General features: G+C 47.8%; 1 protein-coding gene across 11 annotated transcripts in view; it reads right to left on the reverse strand.

The window, feature by feature from the left end:
* HDAC4 (histone deacetylase 4) overlaps positions 1-16,610 on the reverse strand; it is a 358,886-nt gene that overhangs the window by 284,597 nt on the left and 57,679 nt on the right. The window lies entirely within an intron of this gene.

Below are 16,610 nucleotides of genomic sequence, written 5' to 3' on the forward strand. Positions count from 1 at the left end.
ACAGAAAATAGCAACAAACAACAAAAAGCTCACTCATAGCCAGTCTATAGAAATAGCTCCTACAACTCAGTAAGAAAAATAAAGACAAACCAATTTCTTAAATGAATAGAAACTTCTCCACCAAAGATGACATCTAGTTGGTCAATACCCGTATGAAAAGGTATTCAACATTTTTAGTAATCTGGGAAATACAAATGAAACTACAATAGTTAAAATGAAAAAGAATTACGGTACCATGTATTGGCAAGGACAGAGCAACACTCTATAGGTCAGAGTGTAAACTGGTACAATCAATTTGAAGAACTGTTTGGCACACATACACCTTATCAAAAGAAATGCATACTTATATGAACCAATTGAAATATACAAGAATGTTACAGTAGCATTATACATAATTCCAAACTGGAAACCACCAAAATGTCATCAGCAATTGAACCAATAAATAATTTGTGATATGTTCATACAATGAAATATTATATACCCATTAAATGAAGAAACTACTACTATAAGCCACAATATCAATAAATCTAACATCTTGTCAAGTGAAATAATCCAGACAATAAGAATAAGTATTATGTGATTTATATGACGTTCAAAACCAGGAGAAACTCATGTTAGAAGCTAGAGAAGTGGTATCTACAGGGTGTGAGAGTGAGGGTACAGTAACTGAGAGAGGACACATACGGGGCTTCTGGGTGCTGGGATGTCCCATTTCACAATCTGGGTAGCAGTTACAGGCATCTTCCTTTTGGGAGAGTTCATCAAGCTAAGCAGTCATGATTCTTGCACTTTCCTGGATGCCTGTGATACTTCAGTTAAAAAGTTCACTTAGACATGGGTGCTCTTCAAGGCTACATGTTTATAATAACAACAATGGAAAGGCTGAAAACAAACTCCCTGTCCACCAATAATGACTTGTTAAGTTACTCTATCACATCCATGCACAACCATAAAAAAAGAGTCCCCAAAGGAAAAACTGTAAAAGCTAGGTGCTAAAGTAACTACAGTATACAGCCATTCATGAACAAACATTAAGCAAAAGAGAGTATCTATAAATGTACTTCATTTTGTGAACTCAAAATTCTTGACAAATTTTATTAAAACTTGAGTAGACAGTAGAGAAAGCTGCCATGTACCCTACCAATACCACCTGCACATTCCCCACTATTATTAGCATCCTACCTTACTACGGTATGTTAGTCACAATTGGGAACCAATACTGACATTACTGTCATTAACTAAAATTCTAGAGTTTAGGATTTCCTGAAGTTTCCCACTAATGTCTTTTACTCTATTCCAAGATCCATCCAGGATCCCATCCAGGAATTCCACATCACACTTAGGTGTCACATTTCCTGAGACCCCCTCCTGGTGGTGACAGATTCTCAAAGGATGCTTGTTTCTGATGACCTTGGCATATCGAGTGGGCCTGGCAAGAGTAGATTGTAAGATGAGTGTCTATTGGAATTTGTCTGATGTTTTTCTCATGGTTGGACTGGGGCTATGGGTTACTGAGAGGAAGACCACGGGGTAAAGTGCCATTCTCATCATATGAATTTATTTTTAAACACATGGACTAGAATTAACACACACCCACTCCACTAAACTGGTTTTACTGAACAGCAGGTTGCCACACAAATGGCTCCGGCTCCAAGGGAGGGAGTGGAGGAAATGGCAAGGCTCGGAGACACTGCTGTCAGATGCACGTGAGACTCAGCTGTACTCACCGGCAAAATAAACGCTTTGGCTCTGGGAAGGCGGAAAACGTCCACTTTGAGAGAAACTCACACCCTGCATAAGCCACTAACCGGTGGGGACTCCCACGCCACACATCGCACCAATACAAGCTCCATTCACAGAAAACCCCACTGCAAGTCGGTTATCGCTGCAAACTTCCTTTCTCTAACAGGAAGAAATCAAGACTCACGGGAGTAAACAAAATGAGGCCTAAATCTGGCAAGCGAGGAAATCAAACACTTCCATCTTAATCACATATAGCGATGAGCAACCGAGTCAGATGGCCACTGCTGGGTTTGACATTTTGTGGCTCTTCCTTTCCTCTGAGCTCCCAACTTGCTTCCAAGAATGAGGATAAATTAACAGCACATCCACATATCTGACCAGAGCCAACTTCTGCTCCCAAACATACGGCGACGGGGGAGACAGGATGCACCCAAAGTGGCCCCTGGCTGTGCGTGACAAAGCTTTCCAGGAACAGAGTGAGCCAGGCAGGACAACCGGCTTCGGCTGAGATCTGCAGACAGGGCCCTGGCAGAATAAATGAGCGGACTGGACCCAGTCCAGGCTCGGGACAAGTTACAAATAGCAAGAGGACAAGAAATGCTGGCTTGTTTTTGTACACTGCTATCTCTTCGGGGGCAGAAAGACAAAGAAAAAGGGGAGAAAGAGGTGGATCTGGTCTGGAAATCCCAGGAAAGCCAGGCCATGCAGAAGGCATCCCCCAGCACACCGAAAGCCAAGGAATCCGCAGCCTTAGAGGTGAGACTCAGTCCCGCCCACCAGCCAGGTGCAGAGGCTGCTCAGAGAGCACAGGCAGGTACTCCAGACAAGCACAGAGAGACAACTCCGCTCCCGGCTGGCTTGGTCCGTGCCACCAGCTGGACGTGTTTTATCTCAGTCCCAAAATGCACGGTTTCTAGACCTCCCATGGTACCTCTCTCGCGACTCAAAGCCAGTGCAGTGCGTTCCTGGAGGCCCACGCAGCTGCCTCTCTACCACCTCCCTCACCACCCTCTAACACAACCAGGGCAGTGGCAGCCTCTACTCGTTACCCTCTCCTCCCGCTTCCCTTCATTCCATCAGTGCCCCAAAATCCCTATTACAGGAGGCCTTGTCTGACCCCTGCAGCAGCCCAGTTATCCCTGAGATTCTCACACCGACCTTCGTCCAACCCCCCGGTGCAAACATCAAATGACACCTATTAAAACTGACACACTAAAAAACAGCTGCATCTGAGCTCAAAGTTTATTCACGCTGAGCTTTTAAAATCCAAAACTACCATTTGATGTTCAAAATTTAAATATCCACTATGTAAAACAGGAAAAAATAAATTCCTCTTATTTTTCTAAGGGAGTTCTCCAAATCCTCAGCAGCTGCTATGAGATTCCCATGGATTTTTAGGTACAAAGTTTAGACTGACAGGACCACAGTATTCAATGAGATTCTGAGCTCAGTCCATCCTGAAGATTCCATAAGCATCCAAGGCAGAAGTGAGATTCAGCCACTAACCACATTTCAAAAGCCACTGGTGGAGGATTCCAGAGCAGGTGTCACCCGGGACTCAGGGCCTCCAGGCTCCCACCCAAGGCTGAGATTCTACCAAAAGCGTAGGTTCGGTTCCCCAGTGGCTGAGTTTTGTTTCTGGAGAGCATGTGTGTAAAACTGACTTGAAAGGTATCCAAAGAAGCTGTGAAGGCAGAGGTCATCTGTATTTAAGAAAACTATGTATTTAGTTTATATAAAATCAGAAAATACAGAATCTGGCTTTGAAGAAAACAATGGTAAAGATGTTATATTGACAAGTAATTTTAACCAATGTCTCTGAATGAATACACCAACTCAGATACATCAGCCACCTGCTGTTCCTATCCAGGTGAAGGCCAGCTGCCCTGCCCTACCCTTCTGTCATAAGAAGGTCTGGGGTTGCCTGTAAACACAGGGCTGCCCCACTGCTCACTGTCCCAGTGAAGTCCTCTGCTCTGCCAATTTCCATCAGCTGCAGGGCCAGGGGCCGCCAGAAGGCAAGTCAAAGCCCAGTATCTTTCTAAAGAAACAGGGCCTGATGAAAGGAAGCAACCCCAGCCCCAGGAGGCAATGGGCCCAGTCCGGGTCACCCCTGGGCACAGAGCCACCCCTGGGCAGTGATCTCCCAGCTCCTGCCCCTGCCCATTCCCCAGGTGAAGCCTAAATGCTCTGATCCAGATATGGGTGAGGAGCACCAAAGCCATGCTCTCTCGGGTGACGTGAGCAACTCAACGGAGACCTACGTTGTGCTTTTTTTCGTGAAGATAGTACTGAAGTCTGAAATAACATCCCTCAGCAGAGCTCCAGAGCAGAATCATCCCAGAGAACCACACGCGTGGCCCGCAGCCCTCTGCAATCTCCCGGCTAAGGCATTAAAAACACCATCTCCTTAGAAAATGCAATCCTTGAGGCCACACCCATGCAAATCAGTCCACCACATCCACTCATAACAGCATCCATGTAACCTCCAAAGAAATGGCAACACTGATAAACACAAGAAACACCCTCCCTACATGTGATTCTCATGCATCAGGTCCTGTAGACTACAGAGAGTTCAAGGAAACCGCAGCCAAGAACCAAGAAAGCCACATCCATGCTCAGGCCAGGGCCACCGGGCCTTGTGACTGCTTCCCTCAGCAGAAGTGCTAGCAGCTGAGTAGGGAGACATCAAGATGTCATGACAGAAAGAGGCTGGGGGCCTGAACACAAAGCAAGACGAGTGGGATGTGTCCCCACCCCAGATACCCTCCTAGTTTCTAACACATTCGGGCCAGGATGGTCCCTGCAGCGGCTGGGGCATGGGGTCCTGCTGGTGCTGCCGCTTCCTCACCCCAGGACACCCCAGCTCTTCCCTGAGCCTCGGCTGCACCAAGCCCGTCACAGAGCAGTGATCTCAGCTGTTCACAGTAGGCTGTGCAAGCATGGACACAGCCCCGCCCCTGCCTTCCTGAACCATCGAGAAATTACGTTTTACCAAATCCTATCGATGACTGGAGAACAAAAGGGAACCAAATTACAGATAGATGTGAGAGCAGATAGACAATTCAACTGTTCTCAGAAGCTACAGAGGGGCCCCAGTGGGGGCAGCCCCACTGAGCTCCAGCCTGCCACCCAAATGCCTGTTGGTGCATCTCCTAAAGGCTAGGCTGCATGGGACAGAGGAGGACCATGGTGAGGTGTCAGCACTTCCAGGCCGGGTCCTCCATCGGTGCTGCTGCTTAGAGATGCCTCTGTACCCTTCCAGCTGTCAGACGGCCTCTGCACCTTATCATCCTGTTGCAACAGCCTGGACATGGAGACAGACACCATCTCTCAAAAACAGCCTTTGGGGATGCTCACGTGTATGTCTGTATTCAGAAAAGAACCACCTGCCTCGAATGAAGCATCTGCTTCAAAGCCACAGGGCTCCCCGTGCTGAGGGCCACACTGAGAGGACATCTGTGCCCTGCAGTCCTCGGCCCAAGTCCACCCCTCCAGGCCCGGCACCCTGGCCCCATCCTGATGCTGCAAAACCAAGGATGAGAAGCCCACCAGAGATAAAGGGCACTGAAGATCTGACCCCCCTCTTCAGCAGTCACACCCTAGTCCCTGTCACTCAGAAAACTGGGATCACTGCAGCACCCACTGAACATCTCTAAGAGGATCCTAACCTCCCATCTCCACCATCATCAGAGCCACCATTACCATCAAGGACTCAGCTTTCAACACGTACAATCCATCAGGCACAACAAAAACTAAAACTCCTCATCTCTCTGGTTTACCAAGGAAAACCTCTGCTTTCCATGTCTCCAGTTTCCCCTAGGGCCTCCTCAAATGTTCTAGAACTCTTTTTATCCATTAGTACATCAGAAAGAAAAAATTAACCTTGCCTTCCTCCCTCCCCGATCCTTTCACAAAAACAAGGCAGTGCTACGGAAGCACATGAGAGAGAGATGTGGGGCGAAGGCCGCCTTTGCTCCTGCATAGCCACATCGAGACTGCAGGTGTTCAGGCAAAGACAGGGCCAGGCAGCACCTCGGTGAGGCTGCGGCAGGAAGGTTTGTGTTGTGCAGTGTCAGACCAGGATGAGGAGACAGGGCTGGAAGAATCAGCCCCACCTGATTTGGATTCAGTCCATGTGAAAACAAAGAACGTCAAGAATTCTGCATCACACTAACAGGGAGGGAGGAACTTCCCCTCAATACAGCATTACCCTAGATGTGAAGAGGTGAGAAAGGCTTTCAGGACAACACATGGAAACCCTGAGTGTGCTCAGAACAGACTCCACATCCTTGCCTGAAACTCCAACGGCATTTCACAAACCCTACTGACTCAACAAGTCACTGAGAAACACAGTGTTAATAAACATCCAATTTCTACATATTTCCTCGGAAAACTCATAGGTATTTGAAAAGGAATACCCTTGGCTATGAATGCAAACTAATTGAAAGAAAACCATTAGCTCTTATAATGAAAGGTATTCTCTTGGCTTCAGCAGCTGCTGTGGTCTGAATGTTGCCGTCCCCCCCAAAATTCATGTGTTAAAATCTAATACCCAATGTGACAGTATTAAGAGGTGGGGCCTCTGGGGAGTGATTAAGTTATGGATTCTCAGGAATAGGATTAGTGCCCTTATTAAAGAGGTTCAAGTGAGACCCCTCACCCCTTCCAACAGGTGAGGACACAGCAAGAAGGCACCATCTGTGAAGCAGAGAGCAGCCCTCACCAGACACCAAGTCCGCTGGCACCTTGATCTTGCACTTCCCAGCCCCCAGAACTGTGAGCAAGAAATTTCTGTTAATTTACGTATCATCCACCCTAAGGTATTTTATGATAGCAGGCTGAACGAACGAAGACATCACCTAAACAACCAGATTATGGAAGCAATCTTCTAAGAAAATGGTCTAAGCATTTTAAAATTTAAAATTAGAAAAAACAAAACTGGTCCCAATCACAAAACTTCTTTTAGGGAAAGGCTCTGAAGACAGTGGCTTCATAATAACAAATCCTGACATCTCAAGTGAATACAAACTCAAAGAGCTAATTTGAACCTTTGAGAATGTAGTTGTATACAGAAAAGAAAAAACTCCCCCAGTTAATGACCATCACTAAATAATGAACACTAAGACACGTAGACCAACTTTTCCTAATTCTTTATAAATGCTATTTCAAATGGAACAAAAATAAGTATTTAGGTCATTTCTGTATTTGGTAAAAAACAAATACATTACAGTAAGTTTTGCTACTCCTTTTGAAAGTACAGAGTCTTGGTGAAAGCTAGGAAACGACAGTCATCCTGAACACTGTGTTTCAAGGTAATATCCCAACAGCTCTACAGCTGCCTGTCAGCACGGAACCACACTGGGTCCTGAGTCCGGGTTGTAGCACTGAAGGAAAGGCAGCAAGGGGACACTGGGCAGAGATGGAAGAGAGTACAGTGAGGGCTGAGGGAGACGAGGGAGCCTGGGGTCCAGTGAGAACAAAGCCACCACGAGCCAGCCGGGCTCAGGACCCTCACAGACAACCAAGAGCCCGCAGGCCCAGCGTCGTCTTGGAGGGAAACAGCCACCTACACTGTCAAGGGGGCTCCCAAAAGCCTGGCTATGTGCTTCGGTCTCTGAATCAGCTGTGCCTAGCTCCGAGAGGCAGAATTTATCTTTTCTATTTGTATTTGTTTTCCTAAAAAGGGGGAAGGAGAGAGAAGCAAACATGAAAATAACGCTCCAAGGCCTCCGTCCCCACCACTGCGTATCACTCCTGAAGGGCCAGCACTCCCAATGTCTTACTGATTAGGTGGCTGAAAGCAAACCAGTTTAAAAGCTCAAGGCCAGATATAATTCAAAAAAGTTTAGGTATATGCCTCAGTTGATTTTTGTCTTAATTTTAATTTCTTAAAATTAACTGTAATTTTCGTTATAATTTTCCCCAAAGTGCCCATTTTTTGCCATGTTCTCATGAAATAAACAAAGAGAAGGATGCTAAGTGGCCACAACATGAAAGTTTCAGCCCAAATCTCAGAGTTCTCTTTGTTATGCCAATCACCCAGTCACTCCTTCAGTCCCAGCATTTTAAGGACTGGCAAAGAGAGCTCAGAGAAAGTTCACAAAAAGACAGAGGAAGGACAGATAAAGTTCCCTGATGGCAAAACCCATGCTCGTTGAAACCAACTGGGACACAAAAAAGCCTGCGTTGCAGGACAGGGCCCCAGCCGGCGGGGCAGGACCTGCGGGAGGCCCACCAACCCTCCTCGCAGGGCTGTTTCAGCCTCAGCTCCTTTCTAGGGGACTGCCTCCCTTGGCCTCCACATCCCTCAGGGGGCTTCCACGCCCAGCCCATCCCTCTCGTGGCATGAACCACACTGGACCAGGGTGCCTGCTGCCCTGCCTGCCCTGCCTGCCCTGGCCAGGGAGCTCACACAAGCAGAGAGGCTCAATGCCTCTTAGGTCCCAGGCGCCCAGCGTTCTGCCGCAGAGAGGCGCACGCTCCTTGAGGGAAGGTGACCGATTCTAGCGATGCCAGATTGGCCTCTGATGCTCTGCCCAGCCTCAGCCTACCTAAGCACTCGATAGCAGTAACACTGGTTTCCTCATCTACAAAACAGAAATAACGTATCCAGCTCATGTCACAGGCTATATGCAAGCACAAATGAAGTAGCAGCAAGCAAAACTCCGAACAAACCTGCTGTTCATTTCGTTCTATTAAACGCGCAGTGGGGTTGACTGAGCAAGCAAGTCATCAAGGCTGATGTATTATTATGATGAGTTTTGAACACCTATGGTCAAGTAGAGCCAGACCTTTGACGGCAGTAGCTCCCGCCTCACACAGCCCGGCACCCGGAGGCAGCCACGCACCTGCATACCTGTCCACGTGCGACCTGCCCCCACCGCCGGGTGCCTCAATCACAGCCTTTCTGTTCCCCGCCAAGCTGTACTCAATGGTTTCTAATGATTCTCACACCGCGTTCTCTATGTCAAATACATACCGGGAGTTCATTCTTAAATTTCAATATCATTAATCATCCAACATTCAGCATCTCAGAACTCAGAAATTTGCATTTCTACAATAGTGGCTTTGAAAAAGGGACACAAATGCAAATGTTCCACAAACTGTGTAAGAATTTTCAGAGAATTGCCAAAACAAACCATCAATGCTCCATTGACAGTGAATTTTCTGAGCTCTTCATAATGACTGAGTACTCGTGATTTTTAAAAGACAAAACACAATTTGAGGATCAAAAAAACAAGTAGGTTGAAAAATAAGTCCTTATGTCTACATGATTTCCAGAACAAACCTTGACTGATTAAGATCCCAGATAATGATGGCATGGAGAATCCAGGCTAGCGACAATCTGAGAGCTGGAGACGCCCCGTGCCGGGTGGCTGGGAGGATGCACATTCAGACAGGCGGTGCTGTGCGTCAAAAAATGTACACAAGTATTTTTGAAACCTTGCCTTTAGAAAGCGGAAGCAAGCAGTACATGGGGATCAAAAGCATCTTCCACCCCAACATCAGCCGGAACTATCCAGGCATTTCTGTTGCCCTTCTCTAAAACCTCCAGTTGACGTAGGGCTGGTCTACTCCACCATGTTCTCGGGGTTCAATCTCACTCCCTCCTATCCAGAACCCCCAGGGCTGCCCACTGCAGGGGCCATGAACAAGCTCTTCTCCAGCTGGCACCAAGCGTGCTCTCAGGCCCTGCCACCTTGTCCAAGCTCCCCTGGACTCCTGCCAGCTGGCTGCACCTGCTGCCTACACACCCCCTCCTCCTGGGAGCCCTCTTGGGCCTCCTGCAAAGCCACTCTCAGCTCCCAGGCTTTCTCATTACCTCCCGCCACCTTGTTTCTGAGCAAGGGCCATGCTCAGAATCTGCAAACCACCTGTCACCAGAAGCTCAGAATCAAGGTCTTGGGTTAATTGCAGGTCTTCAAAATTCCTTTTCTGCCCCTTAAAACTCTGTAGTACTCCTGGCCGGATACAATGGCTCATACCTGTAATCCAGCACTTTGGGAGGCCAAGGGGGCAGGATTGCTTGAGTCCAGGAGTTGGAGACCAGCCTGAACAACATGGTGAGACTCGGTCTCCACAAAAAATTTTAAAAATTTGCTGGGCTTGGTGGCATGCAGAGGTGCATGCCAGAGGTGGTCCCAGCTACTAGGGAGCCTGAGGTGGGAGGATCGCTGAAGCCCAGGAAGCTGAAGCTGCGGTGCATACCACCACACTCCAGCCTGGGCGACAGCAAGACCCTGTCTAACACACACACACACCCCCAACACACACACGGACACCCTAACACACACACACATACACACACCCTAACACACACCCTGTGTAAAACAACACTCTCAACCCTGTCTAAAAAACACACACTCCCTGTCTAAAACACACACACCCCCGTCTCACACACATGCACTCACCCTAACGCACACACATATATCCTAACACACATACACACTGTCTAAAACACACACACCCTCGTCTCACACACATGCACTCACCCTAACACACACACACCCTAACACACATACACACTGTCTAAAACACACACACACCCTTCTCACACACATGCACTCACTCTAACACACACACCCACCCTAACACACATACACATCGTCTAAAACACACACACCCCGTCTCACACACATGCACTCACTCTAACACACCCTAACACACATACACATCGTCTAAAACACACACACACACCCGTCTCACACACTTGCACTCACTCTAACACACACACACATCCTAACACACACACACTGTCTGAAACACACACACCTCCCCGTCTCACACACTTGCACTCACTCTAACACACACACATGCATCCTAACACACATACACACTGTCTGAAACACACACACACACCCCCGTCTCACACACTTGCACTCTAACACACACACACACATCCTAACACACATACACACCATCTGAAACACACTCATCTCACACATGCACTCACCCAACACACACACACCCTAACACACATACACACCGTCTGAAACACACACACCCCCGTCTCACACATGCACTCACCCAACACACACACATCTAAAACACACACACCCTGTCTAAAACACACATACATACCTTAACACACACATATCCTGTCTAAAACACACACCCATAGTTTAACACACAGTCTAAGACACACACACCCTAACACACAAACACACCCTAACACACACACGCACACAAACCATAACATACACACCCGTCTAAAACACACATACACACACCTTAACACACACACATCCTGTCTAGAACACACACCCATACTTTAACACACAGTCTAGGACACACACACCCTGTCTAAAACACACATACATACCTTAACACACACACATCCTGTCTAAAACACACACCCATACTTTAACACACAGTCTAAGACACACACCCTAACACACATACCACACCCTAAAACACACAAACACACCCTAACACACACACACACATACAGACCATAACACACCCGTCTAAAACACACACACACCTTAACACACACACACCCGTCTAAAACACACACCCATACCTTAATACATACAGTCTAAAACACACACACCATCTAACACACACACCCTAACACACACATACCCTAACAAACACACTCTAAAACACACACCCTGACACACACACCCTGCCTAAACACACACCCTAACACACACACAAACATCCCCAGACGCATACCCTAAAACACACACACACCCTAACTCATAAACAGTGTCTAAAACACACGTACACCCTAACACACACACCCTGTCTAAAACACACCCAGCACACACACCCTGTCTCATACACACACACAAACACACACACTCTATCTAAAACACACACAACCTAACACACACACCCTGTCTCACACACAAACACCCTGTCTAAAACACACACACACCCTAACACATACACATTGTGTCTAAAATACACACATGCACCCTAACACACACACCCTGTCTAAAACATACACCGCATCACACACACACACCCTAACACACACACACCGATTCACATACATACAACCTGTCTAAAACACATACACACCCTAACACACACTCTAACACACACACACACACACAGAGACAGTTTGTGGTATTCCTGAAACATTCAACAGTTGCAGAGCATTATTTAAATGCCATAAAAATACATCTTTATGAGATCATTTCTATATTAAAATACAATAATCTTGGCGGCCACAATGGTTAAAATAAGCAGGTTCAAGATCAAATAAAGTTAGAGCAGAACATGAGGACTGGAAGCAACCCCAGAGGAGAGACTTCTCCCTGGACTCACAGGATTAACACTCAACAGTGGTTTGAAGCAACTGGATTACCACGAACTCACTCATCACCAAGTTATTGTTGACAGAGACTTTTTAGCTGCTTTTATGTGGATGCGGGTAGCTCAGACTGAGCAGAATATTAGGAAATCATAGAATTGCCCAAATTAAAACACTGATCTTAAATTACACACGTTTCCCACAAAATCCTCTTTTTTTTTGTTTTGAGACAACAGTCTTGCTCTGTCGGCCAGGCTACAGTGCAGTGGCACAATCTCGGCTCACTGCAACCTCGCCTCCCGGATTCAAGCGATTCTCCTGCCGCAGCCTCCCGAGTTGCTGGGACTACAGGTGCGTGCCACCACGCCTGGCTAATTTTTGTATTTTTAGTAGAGAGGGGGTTTCACTATGCTGACCAGGCTGGTCGCGAACTCCTGACCTCAAATGATCTGCCCACCTCGGCCTCTCAAAGTACCAGGATTACAGGTTTGAGCCACCGCGCCCGGCCACTTATTTTGTTTCGAACTAAACATTATCCGTACCTCACACCAAGGTTCCAGGAGCGAGAGGATGCTCAAGTTACCAGCCACTGCCTGCTCAACCAGCTTCCTATTGAGAGCATCATCCCGGTGACCACAGACACGTCCCAGCAAATCCACTGCGGGGCTCCTTGACACTGAGAACATTTCTGGGCAAGACTTCCTCTAGGCACGAACATTCCGGAAGGGAAAGTAAACGACACTGGAGGGACGGGGTAGTGTTAAGTGGGTGGCCAAATAACAATGTCTGCCTTTCCTACTGGCCAGTCAAGTCACCAATATCCTAAGCCCTTAACCACAAGGAAAGACAAGGACAGTTACTTGGGGAACTGTCGTTGGAGGAAAACAAGGGAATGGGAGAAAAAAAGGAGGGTTGGCTTGTCTTGCCAGCAGGCCCCTGTGGGCTTCCCGTCCACACTCCCGGTTTCATGGGTTTCATGCCAGGGACTCTGGCTTCAAGGCAGAGGCTCCGTGTCCCGACAAAGGCATCCTGCCCTGCCACAGCGCATCCCCTCAGGGAGGGTGTGGAGGGCTGGCCGGGCAAGGGGCGTAAGGCTCCAGGGCCTCCTTTCAAAGGAGAGCTCTTCCAGGCTAAGTCAATCCAGGTTCTTTCCTCAGGCCGCTCACATCATTAGAAATCGTTATTTAGAGCAATAAAATCCCAACAGTTAAGCAGCTTTGACGTCAGAGAACCAGGGCCTGGCTCTGGCAAAGTTCAGCGGGAACAGCAATAAAACCATAACACAAAACTCACCCAGCAGCAGAGGACTTTCACAGAACACAGGAGAGGAAAGCCGTACACACGGCACTAGAAGGGCACTTCATCAGCAGGGCAAAGCCAAGTCACACGACAAATGTGAGAGGGGCCCATGGGCGGCTGGACTCCCCCAGCCCGGCCTGCCCAGGGAGTGAGGGGCGGCACGGGCACCCACACCAGGCCACACAGGAGCAGGGCCCCCACGCCAGATGGGCAGGCAAGGGTGAGCCGGGTGGGCAGGGCGAAGGACGGGGCCAGCCAGCAGAGGACGGCATGAGAGACACATGGAGGGAGGGGAAGTGCAGCCAGGCAGGCCCTGAGCACCACGTTGCCTGCTGATGGCAAGGCAGCCCAGGACCCGGCTCCTTGGCTCAAGGAAAAGGGACAGTGGTTCCGTGGCTGTGCTCTGACACACCTAGAAATTTCCCGCTCAAGAGAGCAGACTGAATCCTTTAGTATTAATGATTTCTCTTCCTCCCAAAACCCACTAAAATGATGAAAAGCTGGATTGGAAAGCACTTCCAGCAATGCCTGGGAGCAGACGGACAGGTGCATCAGCTGACAAGAAACACAGAAGAACTCCCCGAAACTAGAGATCTCTGGGGATAGAGCTGCTTGGGAAGCCACACAAGCGAGTGGGCCTCGCCCAGGAGGGAGGGCACGGTTCTGGGCAAGCCCCATCCCCCGCCTGAGACGTGGGCAGAGGCCGCTGGGCCACCAGCCAGTGTGTGCAGGCGGTGGTACGCACGTGTTGGGCACAAGGGGTCCTGCCTCCCAAGGGACCTCTGGGCGGAAGGGCAGACACGGCAGGGAAAGATGATAGTGGACAGGGCAGAGGAGGCAGCCAACGGACTTCAGGCCCCAGGCAAACCACCCCAGCTGCACTCCCTCCACAGATGGAGAGCAGAGAATGGGCTGGGCCAAGGGGCAGCCCTGCCCTCCCCAGTGTGGCCTGTCTTCAGCCTCCGACCCACTGAGGGAGAGAATGGAGAGGTCGTGGGTGGCAATAAGGTGCACACAACCCAACTCACGGGGGCAGGACAGGCCCGGGCAGGCCGGTGATCAAACTGAACTGCAGCGGCTGAAATTCCCACAGAAAAGGCCAAACAAACCCAGCACCCTGCGGTTTCCAGAGCTGAGCCTCAAAGAACCCGGCCTGAAAAGGTTAGAGACAAGTGGATGGAGAAATATTTGTTAGCCAAAAGAAACCAACGGTAGAAATACCTCATGAAATACTGTAAGCTCTTGGTCAAAGAAACATTAAACAAAGAGAAATATATTACATTTTGATAAGAGACCTGATCTACCAAAAGAACAGTCATTAATTTTTAAGCTTTAAAAAAAAACACTGAACTATATAAAGCAAAAAATGGTTATTAATGTAAAAAGAATATTATAAAACTATAATCACAGTAGAAAAATACACTTTTCCAAGAAATCGAGCAGACAGTAAAAAATAAGGAAAGCTATACTGATTTAAATAACTCAACTGAGTTAACATATAAATAAAATAACATATAAAGAAAGGATACATATCCTCCTATATATAAATAAAATATATGTAAATGAGAGAAACTCTTTTTTTTGAGACGGAGTCTTGCTCTGTCACCAGGCTGAAGTACGGTGGCGCAATCTCAGCTCACTGCAACCTCTGCCTCCTGGGTTCCAGCGATTATCCTGCCTGAGCCTCCCGGGTAGCTGGGACTACAGGCACAAGCCACCACGCCCAGCTAATTTTTGTATTTTTAGTAGAGATGGGGTTTCACCATGTTGGCCAGAATGGGCTCGATCTCTTGACCTTGTGATCTGCCCACCGTGACCTTCCAAAGTGCTGGGATTACAGCTGTGGGCCTCCGCGCCCGGCCGAGAACTTTAAATACAATATTGATACATACATATAGACGTCTTTAGACTAAAACAAAATCCTAAGAGCATACTTTCTCTTCAAATGCCTGAAAAGCATGTACAAATTATGATTATGTGTACACCAAGTCATACAAAAATATGCACCCCCATTAAAATAATCAAGTGAACTCAAACAATAATTTTCCCCTAGCACACTGACAAAAATAAAAGAGACTGAACCTACCCAGTGCTGGTACAGCACAAATGAAAAATATGCATCCTCTTACACTGGAATTTGGAACGAGGCTTCTGGAGCAATTTGACAGTCAACCTAATGACGTTTTAAGTGCACGGGCCCACTGACCCAGCTTCCACTTCCTGGAATTTGTCTAGTAGTGATACTTAGAAGTTTACAAAATATATGTATAATAATTGTTTGATGCCAATTTGGAATTGGTATAAACACTGCTACAACCACATAAATATCCATTCGCAAGGTATCAAAAAGAGCAAGTTATATTTGCACACATACTGATACCAAAAGATGCTTATAAAACATTAAAATGGACAGAATGTAAAACACAGGGCCCTGCCTATAGAATTATACTCTATGAAAATGCTCACACACATAACACCATGTTTAGACACAGAAAAAAGATACACTCTCACCCAACAGCAGCCCAGTGCAAGAGGGACAGAGCCAGCTCCATTCAATGTCTATGTAGACACTTTGATCCATAGCGCTTAATTTTGTCTTGGAATGATCATAAACCATTTCTTTACATCGGTCAACACATAAACAATTTAACTCAATAAAACTTTCATATCTAAAAAAAACCTGGAATCTTGCCTTCTGGAATTTTCAGACAGAGCCGATTCTACCCAGGGAAAGATGTGTGTAAGCGTTCTGGGCAATCTCAAAGAAAGTGACCCAGACAGACCCTGAGCCTCTATGCCTCTGCTCTAAGGAGCTGGACCCAGAGCCAAGGCTAACAGAGCCTCAGGTGCCTGTCTAAGCATCTGTCCAGTGGCCACCGTCTTCTCTCTCATGTGGACGCAAGACAGAAGTCGATGGCTAAGTGCCCTTGAAGGCCATGGTGCGCTGGAAGTGGCAGGAAGCTGGGCAGCATGGGAGTGGCTCTGCAGGAGCCCCACACTCAGGCAGGTCGGCGGCAAGCCTCCAGGTTTCATTATGGCGCATGCCCGGTCACTTTCCAAGGATGGAAAGTGTGAAGCCGTAAATGGATGGGCCCATGACATGCTTCTGAAGCTCAGAGCAGGACAGGCTTGCTTCCCAATCACGTCGGTCCCCCACCTGCCAGCTCTGTGACCTCAGGCAAGTTACTTCTTCCCTCCAGGCCTGAGATGATCTGGGGCTGTACTAAATGCTTGTAAAATGCTTGGCGCAGCCCCTCACAGAGGCACTCAAACACCAGGAGCAACCGTGGCCACGACCTGA

This window comes from Pongo abelii, chromosome 11 (assembly GCF_028885655.2).
Source record: "Pongo abelii isolate AG06213 chromosome 11, NHGRI_mPonAbe1-v2.0_pri, whole genome shotgun sequence".
NCBI classification, from domain to species: domain Eukaryota; kingdom Metazoa; phylum Chordata; class Mammalia; order Primates; family Hominidae; genus Pongo; species Pongo abelii.